Raw genomic sequence first — 23,070 nt, 5'->3', positions numbered from 1 at the left:
AATGAACATAATCAGCATCAACAATTAAAAGATGGCTGCCTGCAGGAATGGATCATTTTAAACTCAGCAAAATTGTCCATTTCACAAACAAAAACCCCCATTGTTTAAAAGTCACCCGCCGGAACAGGGACTTGAACCCTGGACCCTCGGATTTAAAGTCTGATGCTCTACCAACTGAGCTATCCAGGCTCTGAGCATGGAAGTTGCCATATTGGAAACTAATCGAAATATATAAAACATTACAATTTGCTGTGCAATTACAAAAAATTTGGAACAATTTATGTGTTACTGCAATCATGAACTGAAAGACTTGGCTTGTAGGGTCTCTTGAGGAAATATATTTTAGTTTCCTCTGAGTTTAAGATGTAAATCCTTAGATTCGTTAAGTATCACCTTACTTCAATAATCACATTCAATTATTTTTGTCAAAGAGGATTGATTTATTACTTGTCTAATTTAATCACTGTGTGCCTATCAAAGAAGGATGGATTTGAGTTCCTGATGAAATAAAGTCTTTAGAACTGACATGTAGCGATACTACTTTGTGATGATTATATTACTAGATGCCAATAATGTGTGTCTATTGAAGAGTGATAAGTCCATTCTTAATATTCTAAAGAATCTTTCCAATCTATTCCCCTTCCAATTGAATAATGAACATAATCAGCATCAACAATTAAATGATGGCTACCTGCAGGAATGGATGATTTTAAGCTCTGCAAAATTGTCCATTTCACAAACAAAAACACCATTGTTTGAAAGACACTCGCCTGAACAGGGACTTGAACCCTGGACCCTCAGATTAAAAGTCTGATGCTCTACCAACTGAGCTATCCAGACTCTGAGCGCTAAAGTTGTCATATTGGAAACTGCTCGAAATTTATAAAACATGACAATTTGCTGTGCAATTACAAAAAATGTGGAAAAATATATGTGTTACTGCAATCATGAACTGAAAGACTTGGCTTGTAGGGTCTCTTGATGAAATATATTTTAGTTTCCTCTGTGTTTAAGTTGTAAATCCTTAGATGCTTTAAGTATCACCTCACTTCAATAATCACATTCAAATATTTTTGTCAAAGAGGTTTGATTTATTACTTGTCTAATTTAATCACTGTGTGCCTATCAAAGAAGGATGGATTTGAGTTCCTGATGAAATAAAGTCTTTAGAACTGACATGTAGCGATACTACTTTGTGATGATTATATTACTAGATGCCAATAATGTGTGCCTATTGAAGAGTGATAAAGTCCATTGTTAATATTCTACAGAATCTTTCCAATCTATACCCCTTCCCATTGAATAATGAACATAATCAGCATCAACAATTAAAAGATGGCTGCCTGCAGGAATGGATCATTTTAAACTCTGCAAAATTGTCCATTTCACAAACAAAAACACCATTGTTTAAAAGACACTCGCCTGAACAGGGACTTGAACCCTGGACCCTCAGATTAAAAGTCTGATGCTCTACCGACTGAGCTATCCAGGCTCTGAGTGCTGAAGTTGCCATATTGGAAACTGCTCGAAATATATAAAACATGACAATTTGCTGTGCAATTACAAAAAATGTGGAAAAATATATGTGTTACTGCAATCATGAACTGAAAGACTTGGCTTGTAGGGTCTCTTGATGAAATATATTTTAGTTTCCTCTGTGTTTAAGATGTAATTCCTTAGATTCGTTAAGTATCACCTTACTTCAATAATCACATTCAATTATTTTTGTCAAAGAGGTTTGATTTATTACTTGTCTAATTTAATCACTGTGTGCCTATCAAAGAAGGATGGATTTGAGTTCCTGATGAAATAAAGTCTTTAGAACTGACATGTAACGATACTACTTTGTGATGATTATATTACTAGATTCCAATAATATGTGCCTATTGAAGATTGATAAAGTCCATTCTTAATATTCTACAGAATCTCTCCAATCTATACACCTTCCCATTGAATAATGAACATAATCAGCATCAAAAATTAAAAGACGGCTGCCTGCAGGAATGGAAAATTTTAAACTCTGCAAAATTGCCCATTTCACAAACAAAAACACCATTGTTTAAAAGACACTCGCCTGAACAGGGACTTGAACCCTCGACCCTCAGATTAAAAGTCTGATGCTCTACCGACTGAGTTATCCAGGCTCTGAGTGTTGAAGTTGCCATATTGGAAACTGCTCGAAATATATAAAACATGACAATTTGCTGTGCAATTACAAAAAATGTGGAAAGATATATGTGTTACTGCAATCATGAACTGAAAGACTTGGATTGTAGGGTATCTTGATGAAATATATTTTAGTTTCCTCTGTGTTTAAGATGTAAATCCTTAGATTCGTTAAGCATCACCTTACTTCAATAATCACATTCAATTATTTTTGTCAAAGAGGTTTGATTTATTACTTGTCTAATTTAATCACTGTGTGCCTATCAAAGAAGGATGGATTTGAGTTCCTGATGAAATAAAGTCTTTAGAACTGACATGTAGCGATACTACTTTGTGATGATTATATTACTAGATGCCAATAATGTGTGCCTATTGAAGAGTGATAAAATCCATTCTTAATATTCTACAGAATCTTTCCAATCTATTCACCTTCCCATTGAATATAGAACATAATCAGCATCAACAATTAAAAGATGGCTGCCTGCAGGAATGGATAATTTTAAACTCTGCAAAATTGTCCATTTCACAAACAAAAACACCATTGTTTAAAAGACACTCGCCTGAACAGGGACTTGAACCCTGGACCCTCAGATTAAAAGTCTGATGCTCTACCGACTGAGCTATCCAGGCTCTGAGCGCTGAAGTTGCCATATTGGAAACTGCTCGAAATATATAAAACATGACAATTTGCTGTGCAATTACAAAAAATGTGGAAAAATATATGTGTTACTGCAATCATGAACTGAAAGACTTGGCTTGTAGGGTCTCTTGATGAAATATATTTTAGTTTCCTCTGTGTTTAAGATGTAAATCCTTAGATTCGTTAAGTATCACCTTACTTCAATAATCACATTCAATTATTTTTGTCAAATAGGTTTGATTTATTACTTGTCTAATTTAATCACTGTGTGCCTATCAAAGAAGGATGGATTTGAGTTCCTGATGAAATAAAGTCTTTAGAACTGACATGTAGCGATACTACTTTGTGATGATTATGTTACTAGATGCCAATAATGTGTGCCTATTGAAGAGTGATAAACTCCATTCTTAATATTCTACAGAATCTTTCCAATCTATACACCTTCCCATTGAATAATGAACATAATCAGCATCAACAATTTAAAGATGGCTGCCTGCAGGAATGGATTATTTTAAACTCTGCAAAATTGTCCATTTCACAAACAAAAACACCATTGTTTAAAAGAAACTTGCCTAAACAGGGACTTGAACCCTGGACCCTCAGATTAAAAGTCTGATGCTCTACCGACTGAGCTATCCAGGCTCTGAGTGCTGAAGTTGCCATATTGGAAACTGCTCGAAATATATAAAACATGACAATTTGCTGTGCAATTACAAAAAATGTGGAAAAATATATGTGTTACTGCAATCATGAACTGAAAGACTTGGCTTGTAGGGTCTCTTGATGAAATATATTTTAGTTTCCTCTGTGTTTAAGATGTAAATCCTTAGATTCGTTAAGTATCACCTTACTTCAATAATCACATTCAATTATTTTTGTCAAAGAGGTTTGATTTATTACTTGTCTAATTTAATCACTGTGTGCCTATCAAAGAAGGATGGATTTGAGTTCCTGATGAAATAAAGTCTTTAGAACTGACATGTAGCGATACTACTTTGTGATGATTATATTACTAGATGCCAATAATGTGTGCCTATTGAAGAGTGATAAAGTCCATTCTTAATATTCTAAAGAATCTTTCCAATCTATACCCCTTCCCATTGAATAATGAACATAATCAGCATCAACAATTAAAAGATGGCTGCCTGCAGGAATGGATGATTTTAAACTCTGCAAAATTGTCCATTTCACAAACAAAAACACCATTGTTTAAAAGACACTCGCCTGAACAGGGACTTGAACCCTGGACCCTCAGATTAAAAGTCTGATGCTCTACCGACTGAGCTATCCTGGCTCTGAGCAAGGAAGATGCCATATTGGAAACGACTCGAAATATATAAAACATTACAATTTGCTGTGCAATTACAAAAAATGTGGAAAAATATATGTGTTACTGCAATGAAGAACTGAAAGACTTGGCTTGTAGGGTCTCTTGATGAAATATATTTTAGTTTCCTCTTTGTTTAAGATGTAAATCCTTAGATTCGTTAAGTATCACCTTACTTCAATAATCACATTCAATTATTTTTGTCAAAGAGGTTTGATTTATTACTTGTCTAATTTAATCACTGTGTGCCTATCAAAGAATGATGGATTTGAGTTCCTGATTAAATAAAGTCTTTAGAACTGACATGTAGCGATACCACTTTGTGATGATTATATTACTAGATGCCAATAATGTGTGCCTATTGAAGAGTGATAAAGTCCATTCTTAATATTCTACAGAATCTATCCAATCTATACACCTTCCCATTGAATAATGAACATAATCAGCATCAACAATTAAAAGATGGCTGCCTGCAGTAATGGATAATTTTAAACTCTGCAAAATTGTCCATTTCACAAACAAAAACACCATTGTTTAAAAGACACTCGCCTGAACAGGGACTTGAACCCTGGACCCTCAGATTAAAAGTCTGATGCTCTACCGACTGAGCTATCCAGGCTCTGAGCACTGAAGTTGCCATATTGGAAACTGCTCGAAATATATAAAACATGACAATTTGCTGTGCAATTACAAAAAATGTGGAAAAATATATGTGTTACTGCAATCATGAACTGAAAGACTTGGCTTGTAGGGTCTCTTGATGAAATATATTTTAGTTTCCTCTGTTTAAGATGTAAATCCTTAGATTCGTTAAGTATCACCTTACTTCAATAATCACATTCAATTATTTTTGTCAAATAGGTTTGATTTATTACTTGTCTAATTTAATCACTGTGTGCCTATCAAAGAAGGATGGATTTGAGTTCCTGATGAAATAAAGTCTTTAGAACTGACATGTAGCGATACTACTTTGTGATGATTATATTACTAGATGCCAATAATGTGTGCCTATTGAAGAGTGATAAACTCCATTCTTAATATTCTACAGAATCTTTCCAATCTATACACCTTCCCATTGAATAATGAACATAATCAGCATCAACAATTTAAAGATGGCTGCCTGCAGGAATGGATTATTTTAAACTCTGCAAAATTGTCCATTTCACAAACAAAAACACCATTGTTTAAAAGAAACTTGCCTAAACAGGGACTTGAACCCTGGACCCTCAGATTAAAAGTCTGATGCTCTACCGACTGAGCTATCCAGGCTCTGAGTGCTGAAGTTGCCATATTGGAAACTGCTCGAAATATATAAAACATGACAATTTGCTGTGCAATTACAAAAAATGTGGAAAAATATATGTGTTACTGCAATCATGAACTGAAAGACTTGGCTTGTAGGGTCTCTTGATGAAATATATTTTAGTTTCCTCTGTGTTTAAGATGTAAATCCTTAGATTCGTTAAGTATCACCTTACTTCAATAATCACATTCAATTATTTTTGTCAAAGAGGTTTGATTTATTACTTGTCTAATTTAATCACTGTGTGCCTATCAAAGAAGGATGGATTTGAGTTCCTGATGAAATAAAGTCTTTAGAACTGACATGTAGCGATAATACATTGTGATGATTATATTACTAGATGCCAATAATGTGTGCCTATTGAAGAGTGATAAAGTCCATTCTTAATATTCTAAAGAATCTTTCCAATCTATACCCCTTCCCATTGAATAATGAACATAATCAGCATCAACAATTAAAAGATGGCTGCCTGCAGGAATGGATGATTTTAAACTTTGCAAAATTGTCCATTTCACAAACAAAAACACCATTGTTTAAAAGACACTCGCCTGAACAGGGACTTGAACCCTGGACCCTCCGATTAAAAGTCTGATGCTCTACCGACTGAGCTATCCTGGCTCTGAGCAAGGAAGATGCCATATTGGAAACTACTCGAAATATATAAAACATTACAATTTGCTGTGCAATTACAAAAAATGTGGAAAAATATGTGTTACTGCAATGAAGAACTGAAAGACTTGGCTTGTAGGGTCTCTTGATGAAATATATTTTAGTTTCCTCTTTGTTTAAGATGTAAATCCTTAGATTCGTTAAGTATCACCTTACTTCAATAATCACATTCAATTATTTTTGTCAAAGAGGTTTGATTTATTACTTGTCTAATTTAATCACTGTGTGCCTATCAAAGAATGATGGATTTGAGTTCCTGATTAAATAAAGTCTTTAGAACTGACATGTAGCGATACCACTTTGTGATGATTATATTACTAGATGCCAATAATGTGTGCCTATTGAAGAGTGATAAAGTCCATTCTTAATATTCTACAGAATCTTTCCAATCTATACACCTTCCCATTGAATAATGAACATAATCAGCATCAACAATTAAAAGATGGCTGCCTGCAGGAATGGATAATTTTAAACTCTGCAAAATTGTCCATTTCACAAACAAAAACACCATTGTTTAAAAGACACTCGCCTGAACAGGGACTTGAACCCTGGACCCTCAGATTAAAAGTCTGATGCTCTACCGACTGAGCTATCCAGGCTCTGAGCACTGAAGTTGCCATATTGGAAACTGCTCGAAATATATAAAACATGACAATTTGCTGTGCAATTACAAAAAATGTGGAAAAATATATGTGTTACTGCAATCATGAACTGAAAGACTTGGCTTGTAGGGTCTCTTGATGAAATATATTTTAGTTTCCTCTGTTTAAGATGTAAATCCTTAGATTCGTTAAGTATCACCTTACTTCAATAATCACATTCAATTATTTTTGTCAAATAGGTTTGATTTATTACTTGTCTAATTTAATCACTGTGTGCCTATCAAAGAAGGATGGATTTGAGTTCCTGATGAAATAAAGTCTTTAGAACTGACATGTAGCGATACTACTTTGTGATGATTATATTACTAGATGCCAATAATGTGTGCCTATTGAAGAGTGATAAACTCCATTCTTAATATTCTACAGAATCTTTCCAATCTATACACCTTCCCATTGAATAATGAACATAATCAGCATCAACAATTTAAAGATGGCTGCCTGCAGGAATGGATTATTTTAAACTCTGCAAAATTGTCCATTTCACAAACAAAAACACCATTGTTTAAAAGAAACTTGCCTAAACAGGGACTTGAACCCTGGACCCTCAGATTAAAAGTCTGATGCTCTACCGACTGAGCTATCCAGGCTCTGAGTGCTGAAGTTGCCATATTGGAAACTGCTCGAAATATATAAAACATGACAATTTGCTGTACAATTACAAAAAATGTGGAAAAATATATGTGTTACTGCAATCATGAACTGAAAGACTTGGCTTGTAGGGTCTCTTGATGAAATATATTTTAGTTTCCTCTGTGTTTAAGATGTAAATCCTTAGATTCGTTAAGTATCACCTTACTTCAATAATCACATTCAATTATTTTTGTCAAAGAGGTTTGATTTATTACTTGTCTAATTTAATCACTGTGTGCCTATCAAAGAAGGATGGATTTGAGTTCCTGATGAAATAAAGTCTTTAGAACTGACATGTAGCGATAATACATTGTGATGATTATATTACTAGATGCCAATAATGTGTGCCTATTGAAGAGTGATAAAGTCCATTCTTAATATTCTAAAGAATCTTTCCAATCTATACCCCTTCCCATTGAATAATGAACATAATCAGCATCAACAATTAAAAGATGGCTGCCTGCAGGAATGGATGATTTTAAACTTTGCAAAATTGTCCATTTCACAAACAAAAACACCATTGTTTAAAAGACACTCGCCTGAACAGGGACTTGAACCCTGGACCCTCCGATTAAAAGTCTGATGCTCTACCGACTGAGCTATCCTGGCTCTGAGCAAGGAAGATGCCATATTGGAAACGACTCGAAATATATAAAACATTACAATTTGCTGTGCAATTACAAAAAATGTGGAAAAATATATGTGTTACTGCAATGAAGAACTGAAAGACTTGGCTTGTAGGGTCTCTTGATGAAATATATTTTAGTTTCCTCTTTGTTTAAGATGTAAATCCTTAGATTCGTTAAGTATCACCTTACTTCAATAATCACATTCAATTATTTTTGTCAAAGAGGTTTGATTTATTACTTGTCTAATTTAATCACTGTGTGCCTATCAAAGAATGATGGATTTGAGTTCCTGATTAAATAAAGTCTTTAGAACTGACATGTAGCGATACCACTTTGTGATGATTATATTACTAGATGCCAATAATGTGTGCCTATTGAAGAGTGATAAAGTCCATTCTTAATATTCTACAGAATCTTTCCAATCTATACACCTTCCCATTGAATAATGAACATAATCAGCATCAACAATTAAAAGATGGCTGCCTGCAGGAATGGATAATTTTAAACTCTGCAAAATTGTCCATTTCACAAACAAAAACACCATTGTTTAAAAGACACTCGCCTGAACAGGGACTTGAACCCTGGACCCTCAGATTAAAAGTCTGATGCTCTACCGACTGAGCTATCCAGGCTCTGAGCACTGAAGTTGCCATATTGGAAACTGCTCGAAATATATAAAACATGACAATTTGCTGTGCAATTACAAAAAATGTGGAAAAATATATGTGTTACTGCAATCATGAACTGAAAGACTTGGCTTGTAGGGTCTCTTGATGAAATATATTTTAGTTTCCTCTGTTTAAGATGTAAATCCTTAGATTCGTTAAGTATCACCTTACTTCAATAATCACATTCAATTATTTTTGTCAAAGAGGTTTGATTTATTACTTGTCTAATTTAATCACTGTGTGCCTATCAAAGAAGGATGGATTTGAGTTCCTGATGAAATAAAGTCTTTAGAACTGACATGTAGCGATACTACTTTGTGATGATTATATTACTAGATGCCAATAATGTGTGCCTATTGAAGATTGATAAAGTCCATTCTTAATATTCTACAGAATCTTTCCAATCTATACACCTTCCCATTGAATAATGAACATAATCAGCATCAACAATTAAAAGATGGCTGCCTGCAGGAATGGATAATTTTAAACTCTGCAAAACTGGCCATTTCACAAACAAAAACACCATTGTTTAAAAGACACTCGCCTGAACAGGGACTTGAACCCTGGACCCTCAGATTAAAAGTCTGATGCTCTACCGACTGAGTTATCCAGGCTCTGAGCGCTGACGTTGCCATATTGGAAACTGCTCGAAATATATAAAACATGACAATTTGCTGTGCAATTACAAAAAATTTGGAAAAATATATGTGTTACTGCAATCATGAACTGAAAGACTTGGCTTGTAGGGTATCTTGATGAAATATATTTTAGTTTCCTCTGTGTTTAAGATGTAAATCCTTAGATTCGTTAAGTATCACCTTACTTCAATAATCACATTCAATTATTTTTGTCAAAGAGGTTTGATTTATTACTTGTCTAATTTAATCACTGTGTGCCTATCAAAGAAGGATGGAATTGAGTTCCTGATGAAATAAAGTCTTTAGAACTGACATGTAGCGATACTACTTTGTGATGATTATATTACTAGATGCCAATAATGTGTGCCTATTGAAGAGTGATAAAGTCCATTCTTAATATTCTACAGAATCTTTCCAATCTATTCACCTTCCCATTGAATAATGAACATAATCAGCATCAACAATTAAAAGATGGCTGCCTGCAGGAATGGATAATTTTAAACTCTGCAAAATTGTCCATTTCACAAACAAAAACACCATTGTTTAAAAGACACTCGCCTGAACAGGGACTCGAACCCTTGACCCTCAGATTAAAAGTCTGATGCTCTACCGACTGAGCTATCCAGGCTCTGAGCACTGAAGTTGCCATATTGGAAACTGCTCGAAATATATAAAACATGACAATTTGCTGTGCAATTACAAAAAATGTGGAAAAATATATGTGTTACTGCAATCATGAACTGAAAGACTTGGCTTGTAGGGTCTCTTGATGAAATATATTTTAGTTTCCTCTGTGTTTAAGATGTAAATCCTTAGATTCGTTAAGTATCACCTTACTTCAATAATCACATTCAATTATTTTTGTCAAATAGGTTTGATTTATTACTTGTCTAATTTAATCACTGTGTGCCTATCAAAGAAGGATGGATTTGAGTTCCTGATGAAATAAAGTCTTTAGAACTGACATGTAGCGATACTACTTTGTGAAGATTATATTACTAGATGCCAATAATGTGTGCCTATTGAAGAGTGATAAAGTCCATTCTTAATATTCTACAGAATCTTTCCAATCTATTCACCTTCCCATTGAATAATGAACATAATCAGCATAAACAATTAAAAGATGGCTGCCTGCAGGAATGGATAATTTTAAACTCTGCAAAATTGTCCATTTCACAAACAAAAACACCATTGTTTAAAAGACACTCGCCTGAACAGGGACTTGAACCCTGGACCCTCAGATTAAAAGTCTGACGCTCTACCGACTGAGCTATCCAGGCTCTGAGCACTGAAGTTGCCATATTGGAAACTGCTCGAAATATATAAAACATGACAATTTGCTGTGCAATTACAAAAAATGTGGAAAAATATATGTGTTACTGCAATCATGAACTGAAAGACTTGGCTTGTAGGGTCTCTTGATGAAATATATTTTAGTTTCCTCTGTTTAAGATGTAAATCCTTAGATTCGTTAAGTATCACCTTACTTCAATAATCACATTCAATTATTTTTGTCAAAGAGGTTTGATTTATTACTTGTCTAATTTAATCACTGTGTGCCTATCAAAGAAGGATGGATTTGAGTTCCTGATGAAATAAAGTCTTTAGAACTGACATGTAGCGATACTACTTTGTGATGATTATATTACTAGATGCCAATAATGTGTGCCTATTGAAGATTGATAAAGTCCATTCTTAATATTCTACAGAATCTTTCCAATCTATACACCTTCCCATTGAATAATGAACATAATCAGCATCAACAATTAAAAGATGGCTGCCTGTAGGAATGGATAATTTTAAACTCTGCAAAATTGGCCATTTCACAAACAAAAACACCATTGTTTAAAAGACACTCGCCTGAACAGGGACTTGAACCCTGGACCCTCAGATTAAAAGTCTGATGCTCTACCGACTGAGTTATCCAGGCTCTGAGCGCTGACGTTGCCATATTGGAAACTGCTCGAAATATATAAAACATGACAATTTGCTGTGCAATTACAAAAAATTTGGAAAAATATATGTGTTACTGCAATCATGAACTGAAAGACTTGGCTTGTAGGGTATCTTGATGAAATATATTTTAGTTTCCTCTGTGTTTAAGATGTAAATCCTTAGATTCGTTAAGTATCACCTTACTTCAATAATCACATTCAATTATTTTTGTCAAAGAGGTTTGATTTATTACTTGTCTAATTTAATCACTGTGTGCCTATCAAAGAAGGATGGAATTGAGTTCCTGATGAAATAAAGTCTTTAGAACTGACATGTAGCGATACTACTTTGTGATGATTATATTACTAGATGCCAATAATGTGTGCCTATTGAAGAGTGATAAAGTCCATTCTTAATATTCTACAGAATCTTTCCAATCTATTCACCTTCCCATTGAATAATGAACATAATCAGCATCAACAATTAAAAGATGGCTGCCTGCAGGAATGGATAATTTTAAACTCTGCAAAATTGTCCATTTCACAAACAAAAACACCATTGTTTAAAAGACACTCGCCTGAACAGGGACTTGAACCCTTGACCCTCAGATTAAAAGTCTGATGCTCTACCGACTGAGCTATCCAGGCTCTGAGCACTGAAGTTGCCATATTGGAAACTGCTCGAAATATATAAAACATGACAATTTGCTGTGCAATTACAAAAAATGTGGAAAAATATATGTGTTACTGCAATCATGAACTGAAAGACTTGGCTTGTAGGGTCTCTTGATGAAATATATTTTAGTTTCCTCTGTGTTTAAGATGTAAATCCTTAGATTCGTTAAGTATCACCTTACTTCAATAATCACATTCAATTATTTTTGTCAAATAGGTTTGATTTATTACTTGTCTAATTTAATCACTGTGTGCCTATCAAAGAAGGATGGATTTGAGTTCCTGATGAAATAAAGTCTTTAGAACTGACATGTAGCGATACTACTTTGTGATGATTATATTACTAGATGCCAATAATGTGTGCCTATTGAAGAGTGATAAACTCCATTCTTAATATTCTACAGAATCTTTCCAATCTATACACCTTCCCATTGAATAATGAACATAATCAGCATCAACAATTTAAAGATGGCTGCCTGCAGGAATGGATTATTTTAAACTCTGCAAAATTGTCCATTTCACAAACAAAAACACCATTGTTTAAAAGAACTTGCCTAAACAGGGACTTGTACCCTGGACCCTCAGATTAAAAGTCTGATGCTCTACCGACTGAGCTATCCAGGCTCTGAGTGCTGAAGTTGCCATATTGGAAACTGCTCGAAATATATAAAACATGACAATTTGCTGTGCAATTACAAAAAATGTGGAAAAATATATGTGTTACTGCAATCATGAACTGAAAGACTTGGCTTGTAGGGTCTCTTGATGAAATATATTTTAGTTTCCTCTGTGTTTAAGATGTAAATCCTTAGATTCGTTAAGTATCACCTTACTTCAATAATCACATTCAATTATTTTTGTCAAAGAGGTTTGATTTATTACTTGTCTAATTTAATCACTGTGTGCCTATCAAAGAAGGATGGATTTGAGTTCCTGATGAAATAAAGTCTTTAGAACTGACATGTAGCGATAATACATTGTGATGATTATATTACTAGTTGCCAATAATGTGTGCCTATTGAAGAGTGATAAAGTCCATTCTTAATATTCTAAAGAATCTTTCCAATCTATACCCCTTCCCATTGAATAATGAATATAATCAGCATCAACAATTAAAAGATGGCTGCCTGCAGGAATGGATGATTTTAAACTCTGCAAAATTGTCCATTTCACAAACAAAAACACCATTGTTTAAAAGACACTCGCCTGAACAGGGACTTGAACCCTGGACCCTCAGATTAAAAGTCTGATGCTCTACCGACTGAGCTATCCTGGCTTTGAGCAAGGAAGATGCCATATTGGAAACTACTCGAAATATATAAAACATTACAATTTGCTGTGCAATTACAAAAAATGTGGAAAAATATATGTGTTACTGCAATGAAGAACTGAAAGACTTGGCTTGTAGGGTCTCTTGATGAAATATATTTTAGTTTCCTCTGTGTTTAAGATGTAAATCCTTAGATTCGTTAAGTATCACCTTACTTCAATAATCACATTCAATTATTTTTGTCAAATAGGTTTGATTTATTACTTGTCTAATTTAATCACTGTGTGCCTATCAAAGAAGGATGGATTTGAGTTCCTGATGAAATAAAGTCTTTAGAACTGACATGTAGCGATACTACTTTGTGATGATTATATTACTAGATGCCAATAATGTGTGCCTATTGAAGAGTGATAAACTCCATTCTTAATATTCTACAGAATCTTTCCAATCTATACACCTTCCCATTGAATAATGAACATAATCAGCATCAACAATTTAAAGATGGCTGCCTGCAGGAATGGATTATTTTAAACTCAGCAAAATTGTCCATTTCACAAACAAAAACACCATTGTTTAAAAGAAACTTGCCTAAACAGGGACTTGAACCCTGGACCCTCAGATTAAAAGTCTGATGCTCTACCGACTGAGCTATCCAGGCTCTGAGCGCTGCAGTTGCCATATTGGAAACTGCTCGAAATATATAAAACATGACAATTTGCTGTGCAATTACAAAAAATGTGGAAAAATATATGTGTTACTGCAATCATGAACTGAAAGACTTGGCTTGTAGGGTCTCTTGATGAAATATATTTTAGTTTCCTCTGTGTTTAAGATGTAAATCCTTAGATTCGTTAAGTATCACCTTACTTCAATAATCACATTCAATTATTTTTGTCAAAGAGGTTTGATTTATTACTTGTCTAATTTAATCACTGTGTGCCTATCAAAGAAGGATGGATTTGAGTTCCTGATGAAATAAAGTCTTTAGAACTGACATGTAGCGATAATACATTGTGATGATTATATTACTAGATGCCAATAATGTGTGCCTATTGAAGAGTGATAAAGTCCATTCTTAATATTCTAAAGAATCTTTCCAATCTATACCCCTTCCCATTGAATAATGAACATAAGCAGCATCAGCAATTAAAAGATGGCTGCCTGCAGGAATGGATGATTTTAAACTCTGCAAAATTGTCCATTTCACAAACAAAAACACCATTGTTTAAAAGACACTTGCCTGAACAGGGACTTGAACCCTGGACCCTCAGATTAAAAGTCTGACGCTCTACCGACTGAGCTATCCTGGCTCTGAGCAAGGAAGATGCCATATTGGAAACTACTCGAAATATATAAAACATTACAATTTGCTGTGCAATTACAAAAAATGTGGAAAAATATATGTGTTACTGCAATCATGAACTGAAAGACTTGGCTTGTAGGGTCTCTTGATGAAATATATTTTAGTTTCCTCTGTGTTTAAGATGTAAATCCTTAGATTCGTTAAGTATCACCTTACTTCAATAATCACATTCAATTATTTTTGTCAAAGAGGTTTGATTTATTACTTGTCTAATTTAATCACTGTGTGCCTATCAAAGAAGGATGGAATTGAGTTCCTGATGAAATAAAGTCTTTAGAACTGACATGTAGCGATACTACTTTGTGATGATTATATTACTAGATGCCAATAATGTGTGCCTATTGAAGAGTGATAAAGTCCATTCTTAATATTCTACAGAATCTTTCCAATCTATTCACCTTCCCATTGAATAATGAACATAATCAGCATCAACAATTAAAAGATGGCTGCCTGCAGGAATGGATAATTTTAAACTCTGCAAAATTGTCCATTTCACAAACAAAAACACCATTGTTTAAAAGACACTCGCCTGAACAGGGACTCGAACCCTTGACCCTCAGATTAAAAGTCTGATGCTCTACCGACTGAGCTATCCAGGCTCTGAGCACTGAAGTTGCCATATTGGAAACTGCTCGAAATATATAAAACATGACAATTTGCTGTGCAATTACAAAAAATGTGGAAAAATATATGTGTTACTGCAATCATGAACTGAAAGACTTGGCTTGTAGGGTCTCTTGATGAAATATATTTTAGTTTCCTCTGTGTTTAAGATGTAAATCCTTAGATTCGTTAAGTATCACCTTACTTCAATAATCACATTCAATTATTTTTGTCAAATAGGTTTGATTTATTACTTGTCTAATTTAATCACTGTGTGCCTATCAAAGAAGGATGGATTTGAGTTCCTGATGAAATAAAGTCTTTAGAACTGACATGTAGCGATACTACTTTGTGAAGATTATATTACTAGATGCCAATAATGTGTGCCTATTGAAGAGTGATAAAGTCCATTCTTAATATTCTACAGAATCTTTCCAATCTATTCACCTTCCCATTGAATAATGAACATAATCAGCATAAACAATTAAAAGATGGCTGCCTGCAGGAATGGATAATTTTAAACTCTGCAAAATTGTCCATTTCACAAACAAAAACACCATTGTTTAAAAGACACTCGCCTGACCAGGGACTTGAACCCTGGACCCTCAGATTAAAAGTCTGACGCTCTACCGACTGAGCTATCCAGGCTCTGAGCACTGAAGTTGCCATATTGGAAACTGCTCGAAATATATAAAACATGACAATTTGCTGTGCAATTACAAAAAATGTGGAAAAATATATGTGTTACTGCAATCATGAACTGAAAGACTTGGCTTGTAGGGTCTCTTGATGAAATATATTTTAGTTTCCTCTGTGTTTAAGATGTAAATCCTTAGATTCGTTAAGTATCACCTTACTTCAATAATCACATTCAATTATTTTTGTCAAATAGGTTTGATTTATTACTTGTCTAATTTAATCACTGTGTGCCTATCAAAGAAGGATGGATTTGAGTTCCTGATGAAATAAAGTCTTTAGAACTGACATGTAGCGATACTACTTTGTGATGATTATATTACTAGATGCCAATAATGTGTGCCTATTGAAGAGTGATAAACTCCATTCTTAATATTCTACAGAATCTTTCCAATCTATACACCTTCCCATTGAATAATGAACATAATCAGCATCAACAATTTAAAGATGGCTGCCTGCAGGAATGGATTATTTTAAACTCTGCAAAATTGTCCATTTCACAAACAAAAACACCATTGTTTAAAAGAACTTGCCTAAACAGGGACTTGTACCCTGGACCCTCAGATTAAAAGTCTGATGCTCTACCGACTGAGCTATCCAGGCTCTGAGTGCGGAAGTTGCCATATTGGAAACTGCTCGAAATATATAAAACATGACAATTTGCTGTGCAATTACAAAAAATGTGGAAAAATATATGTGTTACTGCAATCATGAACTGAAAGACTTGGCTTGTAGGGTCTCTTGATGAAATATATTTTAGTTTCCTCTGTGTTTAAGATGTAAATCCTTAGATTCGTTAAGTATCACCTTACTTCAATAATCACATTCAATTATTTTTGTCAAAGAGGTTTGATTTATTACTTGTCTAATTTAATCACTGTGTGCCTATCAAAGAAGGATGGATTTGAGTTCCTGATGAAATAAAGTCTTTAGAACTGACATGTAGCGATAATACATTGTGGTGATTATATTACTAGTTGCCAATAATGTGTGCCTATTGAAGAGTGATAAAGTCCATTCTTAATATTCTAAAGAATCTTTCCAATCTATACCCCTTCCCATTGAATAATGAATATAATCAGCATCAACAATTAAAAGATGGCTGCCTGCAGGAATGGATGATTTTAAACTCTGCAAAATTGTCCATTTCACAAACAAAAACACCATTGTTTAAAAGACACTCGCCTGAACAGGGACTTGAACCCTGGACCCTCAGATTAAAAGTCTGATGCTCTACCGACTGAGCTATCCTGGCTTTGAGCAAGGAAGATGCCATATTGGAAACTACTCGAAATATATAAAACATTACAATTTGCTGTGCAATTACAAAAAATGTGGAAAAATATATGTGTTACTGCAATGAAGAACTGAAAGACTTGGCTTGTAGGGTCTCTTGATGAAATATATTTTAGTTTCCTCTGTGTTTAAGATGTAAATCCTTAGATTCGTTAAGTATCACCTTACTTCAATAATCACATTCAATTATTTTTGTCAAATAGGTTTGATTTATTACTTGTCTAATTTAATCACTGTGTGCCTATCAAAGAAGGATGGATTTGAGTTCCTGATGAAATAAAGTCTTTAGAACTGACATGTAGCGATACTACTTTGTGATGATTATATTACTAGATGCCAATAATGTGTGCCTATTGAAGAGTGATAAACTCCATTCTTAATATTCTACAGAATCTTTCCAATCTATACACCTTCCCATTGAATAATGAACATAATCAGCATCAACAATTTAAAGATGGCTGCCTGCAGGAATGGATTATTTTAAACTCAGCAAAATTGTCCATTTCACAAACAAAAACACCATTGTTTAAAAGAAACTTGCCTAAACAGGGACTTGAACCCTGGACCCTCAGATTAAAAGTCTGATGCTCTACCGACTGAGCTATCCAGGCTCTGAGCGCTGCAGTTGCCATATTGGAAACTGCTCTAAATATATAAAACATGACAATTTGCTGTGCAATTACAAAAAATGTGGAAAAATATATGTGTTACTGCAATCATGAACTGAAAGACTTGGCTTGTAGGGTCTCTTGATGAAATATATTTTAGTTTCCTCTGTGTTTAAGATGTAAATCCTTAGATTCGTTAAGTATCACCTTACTTCAATAATCACATTCAATTATTTTTGTCAAAGAGGTTTGATTTATTACTTGTCTAATTTAATCACTGTGTGCCTATCAAAGAAGGATGGATTTGAGTTCCTGATGAAATAAAGTCTTTAGAACTGACATGTAGCGATAATACATTGTGATGATTATATTACTAGATGCCAATAATGTGTGCCTATTGAAGAGTGATAAAGTCCATTCTTAATATTCTAAAGAATCTTTCCAATCTATACCCCTTCCCATTGAATAATGAACATAAGCAGCATCAGCAATTAAAAGATGGCTGCCTGCAGGAATGGATGATTTTAAACTCTGCAAAATTGTCCATTTCACAAACAAAAACACCATTGTTTAAAAGACACTCGCCTTAACAGGGACTTGAACCCTGGACCCTCAGATTAAAAGTCTGATGCTCTACCGACTGAGCTATCCTGGCTCTGAGCAAGGAAGATGCCATATTGGAAACTACTCGAAATATATAAAACATTACAATTTGCTGTGCAATTACAAAAAATGTGGAAAAATATATGTGTTACTGCAATCATGAACTGAAAGACTTGGCTTGTAGGGTCTCTTGATGAAATATATTTTAGTTTCCTCTGTGTTTAAGATGTAAATCCTTAGATTCGTTAAGTATCACCTTACTTCAATAATCACATTCAATTATTTTTGTCAAATAGGTTTGATTTATTACTTGTCTAATTTAATCACTGTGTGCCTATCAAAGAAGGATGGATTTGAGTTCCTGATGAAATAAAGTCTTTAGAACTGACATGTAGCGATACTACTTTGTGAAGATTATATTACTAGATGCCAATAATGTGTGCCTATTGAAGAGTGATAAAGTCCATTCTTAATATTCTACAGAATCTTTCCAATCTATTCACCTTCCCATTGAATAATGAACATAATCAGCATAAACAATTAAAAGATGGCTGCCTGCAGGAATGGATAATTTTAAACTCTGCAAAATTGTCCATTTCACAAACAAAAACACCATTGTTTAAAAGACACTCGCCTGAACAGGGACTTGAACCCTGGACCCTCAGATTAAAAGTCTGACGCTCTACCGACTGAGCTATCCAGGCTCTGAGCACTGAAGTTGCCATATTGGAAACTGCTCGAAATATATAAAACATGACAATTTGCTGTGCAATTACAAAAAATGTGGAAAAATATATGTGTTACTGCAATCATGAACTGAAAGACTTGGCTTGTAGGGTCTCTTGATGAAATATATTTTAGTTTCCTCTGTGTTTAAGATGTAAATCCTTAGATTCGTTAAGTATCACCTTACTTCAATAATCACATTCAATTATTTTTGTCAAATAGGTTTGATTTATTACTTGTCTAATTTAATCACTGTGTGCCTATCAAAGAAGGATGGATTTGAGTTCCTGATGAAATAAAGTCTTTAGAACTGACATGTAGCGATAATACATTGTGATGATTATATTACTAGATGCCAATAATGTGTGCCTATTGAAGAGTGATAAAGTCCATTCTTAATATTCTAAAGAATCTTTCCAATCTATACCCCTTCCCATTGAATAATGAACATAATCAGCATCAGCAATTAAAAGATGGCTGCCTGCAGGAATGGATGATTTTAAACTCTGCAAAATTGTCCATTTCACAAACAAAAACACCATTGTTTAAAAGACACTCGCCTGAACAGGGACTTGAACCCTGGACCCTCAGATTAAAAGTCTGATGCTCTACCGACTGAGCTATCCTGGCTCTGAGCAAGGAACATGCCATATTGGAAACTACTCGAAATATATAAAACATTACAATTTGCTGTGCAATTACAAAAAATGTGGAAAAATATATGTGTTACTGCAATCATGAACTGAAAGACTTGGCTTGTAGGGTCTCTTGATGAAATATATTTTAGTTTCCTCTGTGTTTAAGATGTAAATCCTAAGGACTTCCGGTTCCGGGACCCATGGAGTGAGCCGCACGCTGCAGGAGCTCCGTCCCGCCGCCCACCGCAACTAACCTTTTCAAGGCTGATACAGCCTCTACATCACCCGGCATACCCTCTGCAAATTCAGCGGTCAGCATGGATCGCTATGTGACGCCCATGGCCGCGGCTGCACAGGCTCCGGCAGGCGTAAATGCGAGGCTGGAAAAGCGCCGCGCGGGAACCAACATGGCGCCTGGCGCCGGCCCTGAAGTCACCTCCCCAGCCTCCAAAAAAGTTGCGGCCGAGGGGACAGACATCACAGGATCACAGGTATGCCGTGACCCTGAAGCCCCTGTAACGTATGGAGATGTAGTGGCAGCAATAAAGGCAACCATGGCCCCTCTGTTATCACAGGCTGTCACTGATATCACTACACAGCTGCAGCACTTACAGCAGAGAGTCACTCACACTGAATCCCAGCTGCAAGCTGCAACCCATGATATTGAGGGACTGCATCACTCAGTAAAATCTCTTACCACAGAGAATTATCAAATATGGAATAAGCTAGATGATACGGAAAATCGCTCAAGAAGAAATAATATCAGATTGGTGGGTTTACCAGAGTCACTTAAGGGCACAGCACTAGCTCATTTTGTACGTGTCACCCTGCCTACACTTTTGGGCATAGAACGAGACTGCAGTGATCTAGTTATTGAGAGGGTCCATCGTGTGGGCCCTGTCCCCACCCCCGCCAGACCGCGTCCACGGGTAACACTATTTCGCTGTCTAAACTACCTTCATAAAATGGCATTCTGGTCTGCATCCCGAAAAATGAAAGATATCCAATGGGAGGGTAACAAGCTTTTCATATTCCAGGACTATTCGGTGGAACTGACCCGGGCCCGTAAAGCGTTTTCACCTATTTGCACTCAACTTGTGTCCGAGGGCCGCAAGTTTGGATTACTCTACCCCGCACGCTTACGCATTTATGAGGGTACCTCCCACAAAGATTTTCTATCACCCGCAGACGCAGTGGCCTACCTCCGTAATATCTCTAGAGAAGACACCACAGATATTACAGATCTCCCTTCGGCGGCTGCTGGATTGTAATATACAGGTTTTCCCCCTGCGATTCCATCATATCTTCTGATCAGTGCTGGTTCTTTTTGCTAATGATCTCTTGCATCATAGTGACTGCTGCCGCTCTATATTTGATTCGGCTTCATTATAGCTTCGATATGATTACATATATACAAAACAAGAAAGAAAAAAAAAATGTTCTATAATTGTTTATCATGTTACTTGCATAGGCTGGGGACTCCCCCATTATCATGGACTTCCGTGGTTATGTTTACTTATTTGTAATCCTTCCCATATATTCTTTACATTACTCGACTCACTACATTTCACCCAAGAGCTGTTGTTTTTAGGAATATGCTGTTACCCTGCTTATTTTTTGAGGGATGCTGGGTGGGTATAGATAATAGAATTATGGCGGTGGGGAGGGGATCCTCCTTTCCTGCTAGTGCCCATCACTGTATACTCAGGCGCGGGTACACCATCACTGGTGCTTGCTCATGTTTGCTGACCGGAGGTCACTGGCCACTGGCATATTAGTGACTTTTAAAATTGTACTTCTACGATTGTACGGCCTGTTACTCACGACTGCCTCCTATCTCCCTTTTTCTTCTCTTGTTTTGTCTCTCTCCACCCCCCACTTCCCCACCCCCCATCCATCAGGTTGTGATTATGTCGCTGTTTCTTGTGAAGGTGGTAAAGAACGCATCTGTTTTGCCTTTTCCTCTGACATATGGCTGACCTGACGGTAGGATCCTGGAATGTTGGGGGCTTTAATTCCCCAGCAAAGAGACGGAAAATACTTCTCTATCTTAATAAACAACGGGTAGACCTGGCGTTCCTCCAGGAAACACACCTGACTTCAGAGGAGACGGCAAAACTAAATGCTTTGAATTGGCGAGTATTGGGGTTTGCCTCTTTCAATTCTAAAGCCAGAGGTGTTGCTATATTGATCAAACGTTCTATCCCGGCGGAAGTTCTGTCCACTGTGGCTGATCCTGAGGGTCGTTATGTGATACTATCTGTTAAGATACATGGTAGAGTTTATTCAATGTGTAATGTATATGCACCTAACGTCTATTCTAAGAAATTTTTTCAGTCCTTACTGGCCAAACTGACTCCCTCCCTCACAGATCCCTTGATACTCAGTGGGGATTTCAACCTTATCTCCTCCTACCTAGACAGATCACACCCACCAGCAAGACCTCTCTCATTGCCCAAATTCGGGGTACCCCTGCTGGCTGAAAGACTGCAGGTAGTAGATATTTGGAGAGCCTTACACCCCACAGACAAAGAATACACCTGCCTCTCTGCGGCCCATCATACATTGTCTAGGATAGACTACATTTTATTATCCCATTCTCTTCTACCACATATATCCGACTCTCAAATCGAGGCAATATCTCTGTCGGACCATGCTCTAGTCACAGCGACCCTTCACTTTCCAGACGCTCCCTCATCTCCCAAATTGTGGAGATTCCCTACATATCTAGCCAACTCCCTGAAATTTCAACAAAGACTGGAATCTTCTTGGGAATCTTATAAGACTAATAATTCATCCCATTTAGATGAGGACCCTATATTATTTTGGATGACCGCAAAGTCGGTTCTCCGAGGTGATATAATATCCTATGTCTCCGCCACTAACAAGAAATACGCCTCTAAGTACCTAGAGTTCCAGAGACCCCTGTCAACGGCCTATCAGCAATACAAATCCTCTCCTACTCCACACAACCGTCTCCTTTATTTGGAGGCCAAAACACATTTCGATGAATTTATGTCCTCCATGGGTAATAGGTTCTCCTTTTCAGTGAATCACAGGTTTTATAAGTTTGGCAATAGAACTGGAAAATTGCTAACGACTCTTCTTACTGGTTCCCGACCTCCCATGGTCACCCATCCCTTACGCACCACCACTGGCGCATTAACTACAAACAACCAGGAAATCTCGGAGATAATGAAATCTTACTATAACGATTTATACTCCTCAACACCACATCCCTCCCCCTCCACGGAACCCACCCCTTCACCATGGCCCAAGGAGTTTTGGGACACTCTTCCTATCCCCCAACTTCAACCCTCCATGGT

General features: G+C 35.9%; 27 non-coding genes across 27 annotated transcripts; all 27 read right to left on the bottom strand.

Moving 5' to 3' along the window:
• Positions 1 to 767: 767 nt before the first annotated feature.
• On the bottom strand, positions 768 to 840 carry TRNAK-UUU (transfer RNA lysine (anticodon UUU)). Its single transcript has one exon. It is a non-coding gene; the product is annotated as a tRNA-Lys (tRNA).
• Positions 841 to 1,419: 579 nt separating this feature from the next.
• TRNAK-UUU (transfer RNA lysine (anticodon UUU)) lies at positions 1,420 to 1,492 on the bottom strand. Its single transcript has one exon. It is a non-coding gene; the product is annotated as a tRNA-Lys (tRNA).
• Positions 1,493 to 2,723: 1,231 nt separating this feature from the next.
• Positions 2,724 to 2,796, bottom strand: TRNAK-UUU (transfer RNA lysine (anticodon UUU)). Its single transcript has one exon. It is a non-coding gene; the product is annotated as a tRNA-Lys (tRNA).
• A 579-nt stretch (positions 2,797 to 3,375) lies between these two features.
• TRNAK-UUU (transfer RNA lysine (anticodon UUU)) lies at positions 3,376 to 3,448 on the bottom strand. The gene has a single exon. It is a non-coding gene; the product is annotated as a tRNA-Lys (tRNA).
• Positions 3,449 to 4,027: 579 nt separating this feature from the next.
• On the bottom strand, positions 4,028 to 4,100 carry TRNAK-UUU (transfer RNA lysine (anticodon UUU)). Its single transcript has one exon. It is a non-coding gene; the product is annotated as a tRNA-Lys (tRNA).
• A 579-nt stretch (positions 4,101 to 4,679) lies between these two features.
• TRNAK-UUU (transfer RNA lysine (anticodon UUU)) lies at positions 4,680 to 4,752 on the bottom strand. Its single transcript has one exon. It is a non-coding gene; the product is annotated as a tRNA-Lys (tRNA).
• A 577-nt stretch (positions 4,753 to 5,329) lies between these two features.
• On the bottom strand, positions 5,330 to 5,402 carry TRNAK-UUU (transfer RNA lysine (anticodon UUU)). The gene has a single exon. It is a non-coding gene; the product is annotated as a tRNA-Lys (tRNA).
• A 1,229-nt stretch (positions 5,403 to 6,631) lies between these two features.
• On the bottom strand, positions 6,632 to 6,704 carry TRNAK-UUU (transfer RNA lysine (anticodon UUU)). The gene has a single exon. It is a non-coding gene; the product is annotated as a tRNA-Lys (tRNA).
• Positions 6,705 to 7,281: 577 nt separating this feature from the next.
• On the bottom strand, positions 7,282 to 7,354 carry TRNAK-UUU (transfer RNA lysine (anticodon UUU)). The gene has a single exon. It is a non-coding gene; the product is annotated as a tRNA-Lys (tRNA).
• Positions 7,355 to 8,585: 1,231 nt separating this feature from the next.
• On the bottom strand, positions 8,586 to 8,658 carry TRNAK-UUU (transfer RNA lysine (anticodon UUU)). The gene has a single exon. It is a non-coding gene; the product is annotated as a tRNA-Lys (tRNA).
• Positions 8,659 to 9,235: 577 nt separating this feature from the next.
• Positions 9,236 to 9,308, bottom strand: TRNAK-UUU (transfer RNA lysine (anticodon UUU)). Its single transcript has one exon. It is a non-coding gene; the product is annotated as a tRNA-Lys (tRNA).
• Positions 9,309 to 9,887: 579 nt separating this feature from the next.
• Positions 9,888 to 9,960, bottom strand: TRNAK-UUU (transfer RNA lysine (anticodon UUU)). The gene has a single exon. It is a non-coding gene; the product is annotated as a tRNA-Lys (tRNA).
• Positions 9,961 to 10,539: 579 nt separating this feature from the next.
• TRNAK-UUU (transfer RNA lysine (anticodon UUU)) lies at positions 10,540 to 10,612 on the bottom strand. Its single transcript has one exon. It is a non-coding gene; the product is annotated as a tRNA-Lys (tRNA).
• Positions 10,613 to 11,189: 577 nt separating this feature from the next.
• On the bottom strand, positions 11,190 to 11,262 carry TRNAK-UUU (transfer RNA lysine (anticodon UUU)). The gene has a single exon. It is a non-coding gene; the product is annotated as a tRNA-Lys (tRNA).
• Positions 11,263 to 11,841: 579 nt separating this feature from the next.
• TRNAK-UUU (transfer RNA lysine (anticodon UUU)) lies at positions 11,842 to 11,914 on the bottom strand. Its single transcript has one exon. It is a non-coding gene; the product is annotated as a tRNA-Lys (tRNA).
• Positions 11,915 to 12,492: 578 nt separating this feature from the next.
• Positions 12,493 to 12,565, bottom strand: TRNAK-UUU (transfer RNA lysine (anticodon UUU)). Its single transcript has one exon. It is a non-coding gene; the product is annotated as a tRNA-Lys (tRNA).
• A 579-nt stretch (positions 12,566 to 13,144) lies between these two features.
• Positions 13,145 to 13,217, bottom strand: TRNAK-UUU (transfer RNA lysine (anticodon UUU)). Its single transcript has one exon. It is a non-coding gene; the product is annotated as a tRNA-Lys (tRNA).
• A 579-nt stretch (positions 13,218 to 13,796) lies between these two features.
• On the bottom strand, positions 13,797 to 13,869 carry TRNAK-UUU (transfer RNA lysine (anticodon UUU)). The gene has a single exon. It is a non-coding gene; the product is annotated as a tRNA-Lys (tRNA).
• Positions 13,870 to 14,448: 579 nt separating this feature from the next.
• Positions 14,449 to 14,521, bottom strand: TRNAK-UUU (transfer RNA lysine (anticodon UUU)). The gene has a single exon. It is a non-coding gene; the product is annotated as a tRNA-Lys (tRNA).
• A 579-nt stretch (positions 14,522 to 15,100) lies between these two features.
• On the bottom strand, positions 15,101 to 15,173 carry TRNAK-UUU (transfer RNA lysine (anticodon UUU)). Its single transcript has one exon. It is a non-coding gene; the product is annotated as a tRNA-Lys (tRNA).
• A 579-nt stretch (positions 15,174 to 15,752) lies between these two features.
• Positions 15,753 to 15,825, bottom strand: TRNAK-UUU (transfer RNA lysine (anticodon UUU)). The gene has a single exon. It is a non-coding gene; the product is annotated as a tRNA-Lys (tRNA).
• Positions 15,826 to 16,403: 578 nt separating this feature from the next.
• On the bottom strand, positions 16,404 to 16,476 carry TRNAK-UUU (transfer RNA lysine (anticodon UUU)). Its single transcript has one exon. It is a non-coding gene; the product is annotated as a tRNA-Lys (tRNA).
• A 579-nt stretch (positions 16,477 to 17,055) lies between these two features.
• On the bottom strand, positions 17,056 to 17,128 carry TRNAK-UUU (transfer RNA lysine (anticodon UUU)). The gene has a single exon. It is a non-coding gene; the product is annotated as a tRNA-Lys (tRNA).
• A 579-nt stretch (positions 17,129 to 17,707) lies between these two features.
• TRNAK-UUU (transfer RNA lysine (anticodon UUU)) lies at positions 17,708 to 17,780 on the bottom strand. The gene has a single exon. It is a non-coding gene; the product is annotated as a tRNA-Lys (tRNA).
• Positions 17,781 to 18,359: 579 nt separating this feature from the next.
• Positions 18,360 to 18,432, bottom strand: TRNAK-UUU (transfer RNA lysine (anticodon UUU)). Its single transcript has one exon. It is a non-coding gene; the product is annotated as a tRNA-Lys (tRNA).
• Positions 18,433 to 19,011: 579 nt separating this feature from the next.
• On the bottom strand, positions 19,012 to 19,084 carry TRNAK-UUU (transfer RNA lysine (anticodon UUU)). The gene has a single exon. It is a non-coding gene; the product is annotated as a tRNA-Lys (tRNA).
• A 579-nt stretch (positions 19,085 to 19,663) lies between these two features.
• TRNAK-UUU (transfer RNA lysine (anticodon UUU)) lies at positions 19,664 to 19,736 on the bottom strand. The gene has a single exon. It is a non-coding gene; the product is annotated as a tRNA-Lys (tRNA).
• Between the last annotated feature and the right edge of the window lie 3,334 nt (positions 19,737 to 23,070).

The sequence above is a fragment of the Pseudophryne corroboree genome, chromosome 1, assembly GCF_028390025.1.
Source record: "Pseudophryne corroboree isolate aPseCor3 chromosome 1, aPseCor3.hap2, whole genome shotgun sequence".
Lineage (NCBI taxonomy): Eukaryota > Metazoa > Chordata > Amphibia > Anura > Myobatrachidae > Pseudophryne > Pseudophryne corroboree.
Note: the sequence above shows the minus strand (reverse complement) of the source record. Positions and strands in the feature narration are given on the sequence as shown.